The sequence below is a fragment of the Lissotriton vulgaris genome, chromosome 1_1 (assembly GCF_964263255.1).
Source record: "Lissotriton vulgaris chromosome 1_1, aLisVul1.2, whole genome shotgun sequence".
NCBI classification, from domain to species: Eukaryota; Metazoa; Chordata; class Amphibia; order Caudata; family Salamandridae; genus Lissotriton; species Lissotriton vulgaris.
The window spans coordinates 2052276879-2052295510 of NC_141685.1; positions in this window are offsets into that span (position 1 = coordinate 2052276879).

Sequence of the window (18632 nt, forward strand, 5' to 3'; positions counted from 1 at the left end):
ATAGGGGAAAAACCATTGTACTGTGCACAGACAACACTGTATGCTTAGATACAAGAAGAGCAAAAACTGCTACGTATCTTGGTGTGATCCTATGTACTAATACCAAGACTTTAGTAAAAAATAACTTTGATCCACTGATAGATAAGATTAAGACAGATCTGGACAGGGTAAATGGGTTATATCTTTCTATTATTGGTAGGGTGAATTATTTGAAAATGAATATACTACCAAGATGCCTATATCTTTTTTGATCAATCCCTTTAATTGTAGATCCCAAGATAATTATGTTAATTAACAAAATCACTTCTAAATTTGTTTGGAAACATGGGAAAATCAGACGGTCACTGTCTTATCTATCCATTCCGTTTAATAGAGGTGGGCTTACAGCACCGAATATTATCCTGTATCATTGGGCAGCTTTTTAAAAACATTTAAAACCAATGATTCTAGAATCACCGCCTGTCTCTGGTACTAATAACACCACAATCCCTACAATTTATGAATTGGTACTTGGGCAAGAAGCCAATGGCCTTTTATTAAGAAAAACTGAATATACCCACTATAAACAACTTAAGGGTGAAATCATTAAAAGTGCCTGGCTAATTTGGAATCAGATACTTAAACATATGCAGATTGACAAAATTAACCGATATACGCCCCTATTTCAATCCACTATTACCGTTGGTCTCGATTTTGATCATACAGCTAAGAAATGGCAAAGATTGGGCATAAGAGCAGTTAAAGATGTTTGGGTAAATGGCCCACATACTACATTTCAAGATCTAAAAACAAAATTTGGTCTTCCTGAAGGGGACTTTCTCAAATTTGCCCAACTTCATGCAAAATTAAAAGCAAAACGGGACTTAATTAGTCTTCAGAAGAACGACCTAATAGAAGCATGCACTATCTCAAAAACTAGGATAGGAACATTCTATGATATTCTTCTAACAAATATTAATGATGATATCGAGAAAACAGAAACTAAATGGGCGGTAAAATTAAATAACCCCGATATTAATATAGATAAAAGACTTGATATGAGCAATCATTTGTTTATGGCCAGCAATTTAATGGCACAATTGTATAAAACAATATATGATTTATATTTTACCCCAGCTAAATTATTCGTATGGGGCAAAAGGGAGACGGATCTATGTCCACGTTGCTCACAAGGTCCAGCGACATTAGCTCATATGTTTAGCAATCACCCTGAACTTCTTCTTATTAAAAATAGGATTGCTTCATTTTGGGAGAAAATTTTCCATCATAAACTTCGAGAATCTGACACCCTATATGTTCTGGGATATGATAGCTCCCTAAATTTAACTAAATCGGAACAAAGATTATTATTTATAGGTACAGCTGTACTGAGATTAATTTTATCTGCCCGTTGGAAGGATAATCTTCCCCCTAGCTTTCAAATGTGGTTAACTCGTTTTCTTTCTGTCTAATTATGAATCTGCAATATTTGCCCCCAGGGGATTTAAAACAAAACTTCGTGGAGAAGAACTATGGCGCCCAATCTCTATTTGGAAAGAAGGTTTATTTCCTAGTGGAATTGGATGAGTTATACACGACTTTGTCTAGTTATGTTACTGCTTTTGTAATCCCCGTCAACACATTTGCTCTTCTAATTTCGGATTTCTTTTTAATTCTTCGAAACTATATATGTTATTGGTTATATCTTTATTTTGTTTTTACTGACTCCAAATGTATATACTTTATTCAATCTTTTTATGTTAAGTGTATTGTCTTATGCTGATGCTGGTTCTTAATAAAAGAAAATTAAAAAAAAGAGTTACTTTTTATTTACTAAACCACACTAAACCACACAAATTGTCACTGCATGGCTTAGAAAATAACTGCATCACAAAACTGACACAACCCTGGTCTTGGTAACCAGACTTTACTTGGCACTAAGGCACAATGGAAGGCAGACTTATGATTTATAGTGCCAAAGTGGTCACATTGTTAAAGCCAAACTGAGGTTCACTCTCCTAATGGCCAATTACACCTATTACACTTTTAATGTATAGTACATACACTGGAAATATATCAGATGCCACTCAAACTCTTAAACAATAACTTCCAAGCTAATTCTCACTGTGTAAGCTGTAGAGTGCCAAATGCAGATTGTATCCACTAGGCCTGGTTCTGTCCGCAGAATAAAACATTTTCGTGCAATGTGATTCAAATCTTCTTGATGGCCTTGCTCCTGTTGAAGAAAGAAGTAGCTTATGTCTGGGGTAGGAGACATGCTCCGGCGATGAAAACATGTTCAAATTACCTGCTCTATTGTAACAAACAACTGGTGCTATACTATTCTTTGAATTTTCAGTCCAATTGGCCCAAGAACAGTTGGGCCCCTTGAAGTTATATTTTGTAACCCATGATATGACCGAATTATGAACTGAGTGGAAAGCTTGGAATACCTTGTTGGGGGAGGGTAGCTTTGTGGAATGATTACTCAATTTTAAGAGGTATTTTATGTGACCCAGTACATTGAGATGCCAGAGAACTATACTAACACCTGGAGGCAACAATGATCCTTATTCCCAAAGGTAAACTTAAGCTTTAGTGTACGTTTAGTACTATTTTGATATTTACGAAATGTACGTTTAATTTTAGTAATAGTAATTTTACTTTGTGAATACCAAAATGTAGTAAATGTACTACCCAATGTAAGCTTACCTGTGTGGAACAGGCCCTCCTTTTAAATATTAAGTCACCCCTAAGCAGGCCTTAATGCCCATGAGGCAAGAGCACATTATTTAAAAGCAGGACATGTATAAGTTTAATGCTAAATATGTCCTTACAGTGACAAGGCCTCAAAAGCTATTTTGACTGTGGTAGGGTTAGCGGTTTCATAGAAATGATTTTGGATACATTATTACTTCTAATATTGTTATATGTGCCTGAGAAACAGCTACAAAGTCTATCCTTATTTATTACAAACCCAATTCATTGGTAAAATTGGATTTGAGAAACTTTTAGAAAACCTCAAAACTCTGGAAAATGAACACCTAAAGCCTCTAGATACCCATGTGCATAAGCTTACAGCTGCCATTCAGGAGCTGCATAGCCCCCTTGGTGAGATTTGAACTTGCTCTCAGAGCTTAAGCAAAGTACTTGGGTTCAGGGGCATGTTCTATTCATTTGACTAGATGACCATTTGGACTGTGAACGTAATTAACTTCAAAGAGGCACCCTGTCATAGGCAGATGCAGCTAAAACCAGGACCTGCCCCGACTTTGTTCAACTCAGGCAGGCACCAATCTCAGTCGGAGAAGATCTCAGAAACGGTTTTGAGTGGCTAAAGAGGGGAGTTGGCCATTTCCTTGGCCACACTTCTAGGGTGGGCACAGGAGCTCTGCACTGGGGGTGAAAGGTCCTTCTAATTTGGTTTTAGGTACAGAGGGAAACTGTAGGATTGTTTACAGTAGTGCACACATGAACTTCTGTGAACGTGGGTAGGGTTACTCCTGGGAACTTTTTCCCGATTGGTTAAGGAGGAGCCAGGAGTCGCAACTCCCACACGTTAGTTGTATGCATAAAAGACATGGAAGACATAAAAAGGAATGCACCTGCTGTTGAGTCCTGTAAAGCTACCTGAAAGACTGAACCTACTCCAATTTGTACACAGGACACAGAAATGGACTCCTAGAGTCAGTTGGCTGACCTCCAGTTAAGCTACAGGGACTCATTGAGCTGCAAGAAGCCCTTTTCCTGAAAAGCCCAGCTGACCAATTCCAATAGGACCTGCCCTGGACCCTGCTGGTAGCTTCTGCTGGAGTGAGTCTTGACCCTTAAAGTGCTTCTTACTGAGGTCCTGAGTCCCTTGGTTGTGTCAAAGTATAAATGTAAATGTAAATGTATTTATATAGTGCAAATCACTGGCTGAGGTCGGTATCTAAGCGCTTGCTTAGGGAACCCGTCCTGGTATTCCCCTGTGAGATAACCCCGGCAGGGTATCCACAAGGTGAAAGCCAGGCATCCCGCCGCGAGGGGCCATTGTGGAGATTAAGCAAGCTATTGCCCAGAGCTGCAGAGTGTGAACCCATGAGTCGAGAAGGCACTGAAGCGAGAATTATCGAGTCTGAGGAATTTTTTAGCCCAAGACCCGCCGAGGCGGGGAATTGAACCCTGGTCCAGGGCTGATCTCAGCTTCCGGGTCTGCCGCCTCTAACCCCTGAGCCACACTTCTCTACTCCTTTTAACATTCTGAAATACCTGGGATTTAGAATGATTTTGGCTACAAAGTCCTTTCTAGGTCCTCAACAGACCTGTCAATTCTATCCAATGAAGGTGCTTGGATCTGGGCCAAAATTTCATGTTGCTGTGACTCACAGCTTTTCTGTAGTAGCAAATACATTAGTGAAGAAGCTATCCAGGCTTGCAGAGTCCTATTCGGCTATACATTGCAGTCTAACCCTGCTGGAGGAATCGGAGCTTGAGAAAAAGAGACAAAGTCTAAATGTAGAAACCTTTACGTGGGGAAAGCACCAAAAGTATTCAGCTTGCGAGGGACCTTCCGAAGGCACAGACTGTGCATTTCTCCTGCTCAGAGCTTTCTATTCAAAAGTAAATGGCTTCAGAGGGACTTTGTCTGGTTACTATCCTGTTTTTTGGAGCCCTTATCAGGCACAGACTTATGCTCCCCTCTGGACAGAATTTGTGACTTCCATTTTCAGAGAATAAACCAGAAACTAAAACATCCATCCAGGATTTTTGACCAGGCCCTCTCTGCAGGGTCATCCCAGACTTTTTGCCTTTAAATCTCCCTGTTTTGCTGATTTCAGTTTTGTTGGCTTAAGGATTATGTGCACTTTACCACTGCTAACCAGTTCGAAAGTGTTTGTGCTTTCTCCTTTAAACATGGTAAAGTTGGCTTCCAACTAATTGGGACTTTTAATTTATGTGTAAATCCCTAGTAAAGTGGGACTACATGTAACCAGGGCCTGTAAATTAAATTCTGCTAGTGGGCCTGCAGCACGTATTGTGCCACCCGTTGAAGTAGTCCTTTAAAAAATATCTCAGGCCTGCCATGACAGCCATTTGTGCCAATTAAAACTACCACATTGACGTAGCAAAATCAACCTTTTGACATGTACTTTTCAGTTGCACATGTCCTTGTAGTGAATAACTCTTAAAATAATTTTAGTCTCCACTACAAGGGCTACATGTCCCATAGTTTCCTTAAATAATTGAGAAGTGCCTGCATCCTGGGTCACATGACTAGGTGCAGATGCCAGATGGCCTTTGTGTTTTCCAACCAGACAGTGTAACAAAGGGGGACTAGATGTTGGCAGGATGGGCCGTCTTGCCAGGGTGGGAGAGGTGTATCCGTTCCCTGTCCCACTTATATTTTGACGGAGCTGCCTCAGATTGCTCACAAAGAACTTGACAACTGGCCTTTGTGACCCCGGACATCTTGGGACCTGAGCAGGGAAAGGAAATTCTAGAACCAGATCTGGGAGGGATGCTTCTCCCACTTCAAAACTGGCATCAAAAATAAATATCCCTCAAACCAACTCTTCAGTACACTCCTGGCGTGTGGACATTACAGAAGATGGACTGCCATGCTGTTTGAGTCCTCTCCTGCTCTCTCAGAAAGAAGACTGGTCTTACTCCCTTCATCTCAGGCTAACCTGAGTGTTTACAAGGGTCAGGTAGTTGACCTCCTGTTCTGAATCTCAGGGATGCAACAAGCTCCAGAGATCTTCCTGCAAATGCACAGGTGACCTGGGATAATTAACTTGCCTATACCTGCAACTGGACACGCCTGAGCCTTCCTGACCTCTTCTGGATTGAGTTCCTATTCCTCAAGCGGTTCCTCCTGGCTTCAGGAGGCTCGGCTGGCATCAGCTGAGCTCCTCTTATACAGAAAGGAAGAAATTATGAGTTTTGAGCTCTTCGTGGCCATTATTGGGTCTGAGCACGATGAGATTGCCATCTATGATGACCGCCAATACAACACTCCTTTGAACCCAACTCTTGTGCTTCAGCAACTACCAGCAACAACCGGCAATGTGAGAGCTGCACAGCGTACTACAGCGATGACAACCCATGGTGCCCAACAACGTGAAGCTGCAGCAACAGTAGTCTGCAATGCTCTACCGTTGCTTCATTCTGCAGTGATGACCAAGCCTCCTATCACGCTATGACAACGACCACCTGTCAGGGCCTCCTCGCCCCCTCCTTTCCCTTAAACTGGTTTCTTTGTGCCATACTTTGAGATGGCAACTTTTACAGTGGGACTAATATGATCCCTATATCTGCCTTGCATTCCATTACCATCTCCTAAACATGTGTCTTTCCAACAGTCAAGCATGACCAAATGACTGCGATTGGAACTTTTAGGTGTTATACTTTTTTTATATTATATGTTTTTATTGGCATTTAAGAAAGACAAGGTTATATGTCTCAGTATGTAGTGAAAAAACAATATAAGAACAACCCTCTCCCCATCCACCCAAGCCTGCTCCACACATACATGTAGAAATGATACAGAAAATATGAAGGATAGTGGCTCAACTTAAGGTCGAGTTGGGGCTGCAAGTCTACATAGTTCTAAAAGGTAGATACCGACCTCTTAGCTAGCACCTGCACCTTTCACACAGCCTCCCACATCTATCTCATTGGGGCAAGGCATTAGGGAGTTCATCGAGTGTGTAGCATATGACTCTCCTTGGCCACCTCCCAGTCAGCTATACTTTTCAACAATTTAGACACCTTCGGGCTGTAGGAGACATCCATCTGATAGATATCCTCAGGAGAATAAACTCACTGCTCAACTTTATTTACTTGCGGGCCATTAGCATTCCCAACAAGCATTGACTAACATCCCTGGGAATGGATCACCCCATAACTGTAGTCAAAGATTCTAAAATGGGACGCTAGTAGGTATCAAAAAGAGGGTACCCCAGAACATATAATAAAGTCAGCACTCTGTCCGGCACATTGGGAGCAGGAGGAGAAACGCGCTCTGCAAATTGCATGCAGCGTATTCGGTGTGAGGTACACCTGATGGATAAAATCGTACTGGATTAGTTTGAATCTCAAATTCATAGTTGTTCCCTTCTCCCCTTTATATACACATTCCTATTCTTTAGCAGAAAGAATGATCCCCAGACTCTTATATCACGTGCCATGCACCAGCAAAGCGCATTAGGGACTATACTTACCTAAATATTTGAAATTGCATACCTACAGTTCTACTAATCGGATTTTTGTCGTTTTGGTCTCAAATTATTTTTCACATTTTACTCTAGTTTGCTAAGTTGGTGTGGGATTTTTCTTGAGTTGTTTTTTGCTTTTTTAATGTTTGTGTACTGCATAAATAGTTTACACAATGTTTCTAAGTTAACCCTGACCACTTTTGTGCCAAGCTGCCAGAGGGTTAAGCACAGGTTAATGTAGTGATGACAGGGATTGTGGTTGTTGCTTGAGAAGGGTTCACACCCCTCACCCCCTCAATCAAAAACCCAATGTCTTTTGATCAGGATAGGCCAGTGATGAAATCCAAGGTAAAATCAGACCATGCATTAAGGAGGCAACTGATTGGAATCGGGCAGGCCAGAAGTTTTTTAGAATTCCATCTGTTATAGGGTAAAATCGGTAACCTTCTCATTCCAACTCTGAGATACCTGAACTATCACTATTTCTCTCTGTTGTACCTGTCAGCCTTGGGGTGGTCTCCCCCTCCTTTTTTCGCCCTTGTGCCTCCCATTTTTATTTTACCTTTCTGTTGGACCCAGGCCTCTGGGCACCTCAACACTGCTAAACAGTGCTGAGGGGCAGGTACTCTCACCTAAAACATTGTGACACTGGCATATCTGCCACCAGCCCGTGCTACTGCAGTGAGGCTGAACCCTCCATAGGCTAACATTTGGAAACCCCCTTCTGGGACAATTTATGACTGGGACCTAATAAGTCTGTCACGTTTGTTAGAATCGGAGCAGGGAACCCTTTCCAATGATAAAGGGGGTTTGGGCACTACTACTCTAGAATTATCCCATTTAGAAAGTAGAGATTTCTCTGCCTACACTAAGGGGGTCATTATGATTGCGGTTTTTCCGCATCCTTGGGGCCGGCGGAAGCCACCGCTGGCCCAGAGGATGCGGAAAAACCGCAGCGGACTGACCAAAGACCCACCGCCACATTAGGATGGCTGGTGGGTCCTGGTTTCCATCCGCAGCTTTTCCGCCGCGGTCGGCTTACAACCGCGGTGGAAAAGCTCTAATATGGTGACGGTGTCTTCCAGACACCGTCACCATATTGGGATGGCCTGTAAATTATGCTTTTCCGCGGCGGGTTTTCCGACGTGGAAAAGCATACGGAACTTCACTGCGGGGCCCGTTGCGGGCCCCCTAGTTGAAGGGGGGGGGTGCACATGGGGGTACCTATGGTACCCCCCTGCATTTGCATGCAGAAAGCGGCAGGCACCGCGCAGTGCCTGCCTCTTACTGCATGCAAATGCAATGCGTGCATTTTTAACATTGCCGCGGGTGCAGCTTGAAGCCGCACCCGCCGCAATGTTAAAAATAGAGGATGTGACCGCCAGGGTGGCGGTCAAATCCTAATTGCACAGGAGGGAACTCCGTATGCCATGCGGAGGTTCCCTCCTGCTCGGGGGTCGCGGACGGACGTGATCCTAATGAGGCCCTTAGTCTGGGAACTGCAGATCCCCCCCTCCCATCTGCTTACTGATAGACTGCCTGGGTTGTGAGATGGGAGTGGTGATTCACACCTTCTCCCCTTGAATGTTATTGTTATTGTTATTGTTACTTTAGTTTGTATAGCGCCAACTCACCCACAGGTCTCAAGACGCTTTAGACCAAGGAAACACAACAATTCTAACAACCAGAGGGAATAAAATGACACATAATTAAATGGGGTCAAGGGCTTCCCTAAACAAAAGTGTTTTCAGCTGCTTTCTAAAGTGTAGAAGGTTGGCCTCTTTACGAAGAAAATCTGGCAACTTGTTCCACAGCTGTGGAATCTGTATGGAAAAGGATCTTCCGCCCTTTGTTGTCATTTTAAAACGAGGGCAGGCCAGCAACTGAGCATCAGAAGATCTAAGTGATCGTTTAGGGTTATAGGGCATCAAACGATCCTTTATATAGACAGGTGCCTGTCCATATATTGCTTTATTTGCTATACACAAGCTCTTGAATGTACTGTGACTGGCTGCCCACTGTAATCTTAATGGCCCTGCCTTTCGGCACTGTGACAGCCAGGTCAGGGAAGGCAAGGAACATCCCAAAACACCCTGGACAATTCCAGAAACCCCTTCCCCCAGACCCTTCCAGAGACTTCTGTCCCATTCTAGTAACTAGACTGCAGGGTATAAAAGGGAGGGTCCTGGCATCACATCTTAGTTACATTGATGGAGCACAAGAGAACTCTGCTGGAGTGAAGACTGCTGCGTCAAGAGGAGTGCTATCTTTGCTGGGACTGACTGCTCCAAGGAAGTGCTGCCCCAGCTTGCTGCGCTGCCCTCCTACCTGCTGATCTTGCCCTGCTAAGAGAGGAACCATAGAACACCTCCAGGGTGTCTCCATAAGCAGAAGGACTGATCCCCTGGTCACTGGGATCACCAGGGCAGCAAAGACATCAAGGACTGCCCCTGCAGCATCGTGGAACGGCCTTGCTGCAGGAAGGAACTGAAAGGACAGCAACGACTTGTCTGTAAATTGCCCCTGCAGCACTGTATGTCTGAAAATCACCGCCGCTGCCTGGGGACCTTAACTGGACTGGAAAGCGCTGGGTGTGTGCAGCTCTATTTATCGCCACCAAAATCACTGCCGCTGCCCCGGACCTTAATGCACTGTGGAGCGCTGTGCCAAAAGGAGTGCTGTGTGCCTGTGAAATCACAGCTGCCGCTTGGGACAGGAATGCGCTGAGAAGCGCTGTGCAGGGACTGAAGTGCTGTGGCCAAGAAGCACTTTGTGCCCGTGACCTGAGCGCTGTTGAAGGAAGCGCTGGTTTTCCCGACATCACCGCCGCCTCCCGGGTCCCTAGGCGGGCTGCAAGTTGTGAGGAAGGCGCTGCATTCCCGGAACCACCGCCGCCGCCCCGGACCTGAGGGAAGCCCAGTGAGGATTTCCCCTGTGACGACAGGCATGGCGCGCTAGGATTGGGTGCCGGCATATGGCTGCCTAGCAATTGGGACGTGTCATCGCAGCCAAAGGAGCTGAGGAGGAGAGCTGCGCACGTTCCCAGGAGGGTTCCATGCAGCATTACTGCTGGGCAGGCGTGCCTGAGACCAAGAGAAGCCCTCAGCGGATGCCAGCCTCACCTTCATCCCCCAGGTAAAAGTCTGCGCTATGCTGCTGTGTGGAGTGCTGCCTCGGGGTGGGCTGGGGGCAGGAGACTGTGGGGGAAGTTGTTTTGGAGGACTGCCGGACTTTGTATACTCTTATCGCTGGCCTGACGGTGACAACAGTAATTGAATGAGAATTTGCCTAGCCTTGGTGCTGGTAAGTTCCAATTCTATTAAGGACTCGGAGGCGAGGATTATGCCTTACTTCCTTCACTTTATTTGAACAGCAGCAAGAAAAAACATACAAAAAACTACTTTTCCCATAAACAGTTGGGAAAACAAAGAGTTTCAACTGTAGCCCTTCTTCACTCTCTGCACTCCAGCAGCACCCATCATGCCTTGATTTCTCTTCACAGAGTCCCCTGGTGATCGAGGGACACTTGGCAGTGCTCCTCACGTAACCCTGATCCCTTTAGTGGTGCGGTGCGTGAGTTTCGCCGCTAGGGGGCGAGCTTCTTTCTTTGGCTGGAGTGCCTGAGGAACGCTTTTAGAGTGTTTTTTGGAGCATTTTTGGCCTCAGTCTGTTGGCGGACCCCTCAGGGTGTCAGGGAAAAGCACAATACAACCCAGAGCGGGCGTTCATAAATGAGGGGAGAAACCTAAGGATTGCGACCCAGCAGGGTGTCAGGCCTGACACCCTGCTGGGTCGCAATCCTTAGGTTTCTCCCCTCATTTATGAACGCCCGCTCTGGGTTGTATTGTGATTTTCCCTGACACCCTGAGGGGTCGTAATAAGCACCAGTGTTGGTGCAAGGGACGCTTTGCCGGGTTGGTGCCCTGTGATATTAAGGGCTGCAGCGTTCCCAGGGTATGTCCCGTGAATTGGGTGCCTTTGTGTTCCCCCTTATAGCCTAGACTCCCTCCCAGCTTAAATTGGTGCCTGTTAGGACCATTATTCATTTCTCTTGCCTTAGTTCTCTTCCCAGCAGCGCCTAATTGACCTCGAAATCGAAGAACTCAAAGTTTCCCTTTGCACCCCAGCCTTAAATGAATCCCAAACAATAGAGTCTAAAGCGGTTCCCCGATTTATTCTGAAAAACTCTGTAATCCAACCACCCATATGAGTACAATACCCGGGGTCTTTTAGGAGTTTACGTTCAAAGGTTCAACCCTTTGTTTAAGGCCGAACACTCACATCAATCTCTAATACTATCGGATTGTGGTCAAAAATTATCCTCTGTATGATCTCTATTTGGGCATTTATAATATTTTCAGAGGAAAGAAAAAAGTAATCTAAACGGACATGCTTTCTATGAGGAGCTGAGTAAAAAGTATTTCCTGGGTCATTCCTTTTATGGGCGAACCATACATCCACTAAGCCAAACTCTCTAATCCTTGTGTAGCTTTAAAAACTTTAACCTTCTTCCCTGTATAAGGACGATCACTTATAATATCAAAGTCACCCTACAAATGAAGATTAAAGTCTCCACACAAGACTAAGGGGGATGACAAAGTTGCCAATTCAATACTTAAATAATGTAACACCTCCGGATCATCCATATTAGATCCGTACATGGAACATACATTCAGTGGAGAGCCACCTACAATTACCTCAGTGATTACCCAACGCCCCAAGACATCCTCTTTTACACGTTTACATATTCCTAAGCCATGCCTCATCAAAATCGATACCCACTTGTAGTTGTACCTTGTCTAGTACAACCTAGAATCTCCATACCAAATCATGCAGCCACTTGCAGTTATTCTATGCAACATGTGTTTCTTGTAAACACAACAAAACTAAACGCAGTAACTGCAGCATTTGCACCATCACCGCCTCTTTTCTTTTTATCGTTCAAACCGCAAATATTCCATGAACATATTGATACTTTACCCATTTTCTTTAATCAAAAACCAAACTATTGGAACTGTCATAATTTGTCCGCCCTGCTCATCACCAGAGCTACCTTTCAGCATTTCTAAAAATACCAAAACATGCCAGCCATAACTAAATATACAAAAGAAACATCCAGAAGTGCATATGCCTTTCACCACCACCCCTCACCCAACCCAGCCCCCACTAGCCACCCACACTACAGCCCCCCCTGCCCTCTCCCCCAAAGTTGGGCTCTGTGATGGATAGTGGGTTGATTCTGCACCCCCGATCCCCTCCCGGACCGCCTCCAACCCCCCTCACCCCCAAATCTAGTAAGAAAAAAGTCTTACCCAAAGAGAAAAACCCAGAGTAAGAAAAAAGCCCATAGCCCCCATCTTTAAGCAGACCACCCGCCTAACAGATAATGGGCCTTGACAGATCTCATCCTGCCATTATATAGTATTCGAAAAATATTTTGCCAAAATTTCAGGCACAAAGAATTGTATCTTCTCCTTATGTATGACCTTTAATTTGGCAGGATTACGCAAGAAAGCCTGCGCCCCCTTAGACTGGAAGGATGGGATTAATTGGCGTAGCTGCCATTGATTTTGAACAGTGACCTGACAGAAATCTGGGCGGACGAAAAATGCACACCCCTTCCCGCTTTTCTTCCTGTCAGGCCTTGACAGATTATACAGTGCTTCGCGCAGCACAAAATTATTCAAGCATATAAGTATTGTCCTGGGTTTCTCATTATGCTCCCCCACTCTGTTCCTTTGTATAAAAGGAAATCTGTGTGCCCTCTGCAGTTCCAATTCCGACTTCCACTGCTTAAGTTCCTGCAAAAGATTCAGAAAAAAGCTCGATAACAAATTGCCTGACATCCTTCCCCTCCTGTCCCTCTGCAATACCCCAAATCTGTAAATAATTTCTTCTGGAGTGAATTTCTAGGTCAATTAATTTCCAATTGGTATCATCTCTTAAGTCTTGTAAAGTTGCTATCGTAGCCTTCTGCTGCACCATTTGATCTTCCACAGCTGAAATCGGTTCCCCAGCTTCTCCAATTCTCACTGATATTTCTGTACAGGCCTTCACCACACGGCATACCGTATTTTGCAGTTTGCGGAATGCACCCTGGGTCCACAGGCTCTCTGCCTTAGTCTCCTCTCTATGCGCCATAATTACTTGGTATATTGTACTGAGAGTGATTTTGCTTTCCCCTCCTACAGCTAATTCAATTATCCCACCAGAGTGGTTAGCACACGCACCATTCTTCTCTGCTTAAGGGGAGAACGAATAATCCCATACTAAAGAATCCGCTGGAGCAGACCTCTCCTTTAGCAGTGAATTTGTGGCATCTTGTGTTTCCCGTGTTTTACGTACTGTATCCTGATTAATAGATAGCTATTGGCATCACTTTTATCATCAGCCCAATCACCACCCTCACTTTCGTTCTCAGAGGAATTGGAAGGTTCAGACATTGAGTAAAACTTCGCTCCTGAGTCCCCAGAGACAATATTTTTAGTTATCTCCTCCTCCTCCTAATAGGCTGGGTTTTGACCACTCTCCATTATCCTTTTATCCGTCGTTTTATCCATCTTATCCAGTTTTCCCATCTTCAGATTACTTTTAGCTTTAAAGAGCTCAGCAGTTACCAGTACTTCTGATCCTGCTGTTGTGTCCCCGAGGGTCCGCCCCCGAGGTCCGGAGGGACGGACAAGTTGGTCATGTGACCGCCCTATAATAAAAAGAGGTCGAGCACGTGAGAGGGCGTTCAGAGACGCGCGCCGACCGACCAAGCAACTTTATTCCCAGTGTCTGGCTGAGTTTATTCTAGGACCACGTGCTAGGCATAGTCAGGGTTAGATGCCCCTTGTTGAGCGTAGATCACCCGACACAACAATTGGCGACGAGGGTGGTGATCGATTCCCCGCTCGGGGTGCGTGTGTGTGTCCCTGTTGGGGCGAGGCGGCTGCAGGCACTACCACGTGTCCGCGGTGCTCGTGCCTTGCCACCACACACCCCCCGCTCTGCCTGCCTGGAGGACATACTCTGATCCCTGGCTCCCCTCAGGTGAGCAGCGCTGGCCTGCATCTCTCTGCGGCGCACAGGAGTCTGATTGGTCGCGCGAGGTGCGTCCGGCGCTCCGGCTGCCGCTGGATCACATCCCGGCTGCCCGCGGACATCCTCCCGGGCGTCCAAAGCGATGGCTAACATTCCGCCCATTGAGCCGTTCGTGGTGGAAGGTGCGCCGTCCACTCTCGCACCGAAGTGGAAAGAATGGGTGGACAGGCTATTCATATTCTTTGAGGCCACCAAGGTCCACAAGGAGCAGAAGCGTGCCATGATCCTCCATCTTGGTGGCAAGGACATTCATTCCATCGCCCGCACCCTCACGGAAGCAACCCCCAAAACCCACCACACGCTCATAAACGCGCTCAATGCGCATTTTGAACCCATGGCCAACCAAGACTATGAACGGTTCATCTTCAGGCAAGCGCGGCAACTGCCAGAAGAATCGCTGGACGCCTATCACTCTCGGTTGAAGAAATTGGCACTAACGTGTGGATTTCAGGATGTCACGGAGGAAATCAGAGGCCAGATCATTCAAGGTTGCGTTTCTGCTAAACTGCGCGAGAGAATTCTAGAGGAGTCCGGGAAACCCCTCCCAGACATTCTCACGCTGGGCCGCACGAAGGAGCTGTCCAAGGCCAGGGCAGCCCACATGGAAGCAGCTCTGCAGGCCAATATGAAAGTGGAACCGGTGAACAAACTGCAGGTCCGCCCACAGCCCAAATGGGTGAAGAGAACAACAACTCCGCAGGGCGGAGCCTCGGCGCAGTCATGTGGTTACTGCGGAGGCCCGAGACACCCGGCGCCAGAATGTCCAGCACGGGGCAAGATATGCTCCGGGTGCGGGAAAATGAACCATTTTGAAAAGGTGTGTCGGTCCAAAAAGTTCAGCAAGCCCCGCCAGACAGTACACGCGGTGGCGGAGCCTGAAGGCGCGGAAGGAGGACCCAGCAACAGCGACATGGACGACGACGAGGAGGAAAGGTCCCCACACAAGGTGCACATGATCGGCACAGCCACCCGACGCACAATGACACTACCACAGTGCGCAATACAAGTGGCTGATCAGGACATCATGGCGACGGTGGACACGGGCGCCTCAATAAACCTGATGAGTGCGTCCCTCTATGGAGACATGGCTACTCCACCCAGCCTCCGCCCCACTCCGATCACCGTTTTTGCCTATGGCCAGGACGTGCCCCTCCGTATTCGAGGAAAGTTCAAAGCAGCAGTCCGGCACGGAGACAAGATCACGCGTGCCAACATCTTTGTGTCCGAGGAAGGCCAAGGCATGCTCCTGAGTTGCCGGACGGCAGAAGACCTGGGAGTGGTCTCCTTTGCGTTTGGGGTGCACGAGGAGTCAGTGCAGCAACTGATCGCAGACTTTTCGGACCTGTTCGAAGGGATTGGCCGATTCAAGGGTCGGGAAATACACCTGCATGTGGACCCCACTGTCCAACCGGTGGCCCTGCGACACCGGCGGGTCGCGTTTCATCTGAGGCCCCTGGTTGAAGAAGAGCTACAGAAGTTGGAAACAGCGGGCATCATTGAGAAGGTGTCCGGACCCACTCCCTGGGTATCACCCATCGTGGTCACTCGGAAACCCAAGCAGCCGGGAGCGGTCCGGATATGCGTGGACATGCGCCTCCCCAATGCGGCCATCAAAAGGGAAAGACACATCACCCCCACGATCGATGACCTGATCGGAGAGATGGCTGGGGCCCGGTGGTTTTCTAAGTTGGACCTCAGAGCGGGGTACCATCAGCTCGTGCTGGATAAAGAGTCTCGGAACATCACGACGTTCTCCACTCACATTGGACTGCGCAGGTACACCAGACTGAGTTTCGGGATCTCCAGTGCTGCCGAGGTATTCCAGAATGTCATCCAAGAGCTCATTGCTGGCATACCAGGGGTGATCAATGTCAGTGACGATATCATGGTACACGCAAGGACAATTCCTGAGCACAACCAACGCTTGGCACAGGTGTTCCGCAGGCTCCGCAGCGCTGGACTTACTCTGCACCGAGACAAATGCGAGTTCCTTCAGACCAAGCTGGGGTTCTTCGGCTACGTATTCTCGGCCGATGGCGTTAATCCTGATCCGGACAAGGTCAAAGACATCAAAGATGCACCTCCGCCCACGACCGTCACGGAAGTCCGAAGCTTCCTCGGGATGGTGAACTACTGTGGTCGCTTCATAAGAGACCTAGCTAACCTGACCCTCCCTCTGCGTGAGCTAACCAAAGACTCCACACCATGGAACTGGGGACCGGAGCAGGAAAGAGCATTCCAAGCCATCAAGAGTGCGCTGTCCAGCAACACCACGCTGGCGTTTTTTGACCCCAGACATTTCACTCTTATTGCAGTAGATGCTGGACCGGCGGGATTGGGGGCCGTCCTGATGCAGAGAGCCCGAGACGAGATAGACTGGGCCCCCGTCGCTTTTGCCAGCCGGTCCCTCACGGACACCGAACAAAGGTACTCCCAAATTGAAAAGGAAGCCATCGCGATTCATTGGGGATGCCGGCACTTCCACCTGTATGTATATGGCAAACCCTTCACAGTAGTAACAGACCACAAGCCACTGCTGTCGCTGTTCTCAGGTACCTCATCCAAACCACCCCCCAGAATTGAAAAGTGGATTTTGCAATTAAAGGAGTACAACTGTACCATTGAGTACCAGCCAGGGGCAAAGAATCCGGCGGATTATCTGTCACGACACCCCCGGGCGGCCACCCCAGAGGAGATGGAGGAAGCTGAAGAGACGGAGGCCTATGTGCGATGGGTCGTGGCCAGATCATGCCCGCGCCCCATATCCCTGGAAGAGGTGGTGAGCGCCACGGCTCAGGACGCCTGCATACAGCGGGCCAAAGATCTGCTCCGGACAGCCAACTGGCAGAAAGCTAGGGAGAGCTGGAAGGTGCTCACCCCCGAGGCCCAGAAAATCATGGACGGTCTGTACCACGTGAGGGCTGAACTGAACGAAGACGAGGCAGGGTGCCTCCTGCGAGGGCATCGTCTGGTGATCCCGACGGCTTTGACGAGCCGAGTAGTTCAGCTGGCGCATGTAGGGCACCAGGGAATGGTTAAAACAAAGGCCCGGCTGCGGACAAAGGTGTGGTTCCCGCTAATGGACGACATGGTGGAAACTGCTGTGCGCACATGCACGGCCTGCCAAACCACAGGTGACAGCCCCCGCGAAGCACCCATAATCGTGGAACCCAGGCCCCGAGGCCCGTGGGAAAGGGTCAGCATGGACTTTGGCAGCCTTCCGGATGGACGGCACACGCTAGTGATGATCGATGATCACTCCAAGTACCCGGAAGTCGAAATTATCACCAGCACCAGTGCCGACTGTGTGATTCCCAAGATAGAGAAAATCATTGCCACGCACGGAGCCATGAAAGAACTCAGAACGGACAATGGCCCGCCATTTCAGGGCCAAGACTTTGCAGACTATCTCTCATCCCAAGGAATTCGCCACAGGCGCATCACCCCAAGGTGGCCTCAGGCCAATGGAGAGGCCGAGCGGTTCATGAGAACCTTAAACAAAGTAATCCGCATTGCACATGACAAAGGACAGTCTGTGGAGATGGCCATTTTCACCTTTCTCCGTAGCTACCGCCAGACCCCTCACTCTACAACGGGGGTAGCTCCTGCACACCTTCTCCTAGGACGAGTAATAACGGACTCCATTCCTCATCATCCCCAGTGGGCCCCTGAACTGATAAAGGAACAGACTGTAGAAATGAGGAGGCGGGCCGCCTATGATCAGATCAGCAAGAAACGGAGGGCGGTGGCCCCCCATATCAAAAGAGGTGACCTAGTGCTCATAAAAAATCGGGCCACTGGGGGAAAATTCAAACTCAGTTATGAAAGACGACCATGGCGAGTCAGTGGTGTGAAGGGCACCCGCATCACAGCTACTCGAGGATGAGACAAGGTGACTCGCAACGTATCTCATTTCAAACTCTACCACCCGGCGAGTAGCGAGCCAAGGCGCCAGCAAGGCGACAGAGAAACCGAAACTGCAACTGTGGTGCCGCCTGGTGAATCAACATCTCAGCACGAGGTCCGGCCACGTGCCGAGCAGCCGATCCCTGGTGAGGATGTGGGCGGAGACCCGGAGGCCCTGGATGAGGCCCCAGATCCGGAGGGGGCCGACAACGAGGCGCCAAGCCAAGAGGTGGAGACTGGAACAGAGCCGATGACTCAGCGAGGGTCCCAGCGCCAGCTACGTGCTAACCCCACCCCCTCCAGCTGGCTGAGAGACTACTTTACGTAAGACTGTTCTAATTTATATGCGTGCCCGCCATGTTTTGAGCTAAATGCGCTAGCATTTGTGAAAGACGCTGAAGGTACCAATCCCGATGCTAATGAGACAGTGGGCTCGATCAGACCATATTTGCAATGTTACAG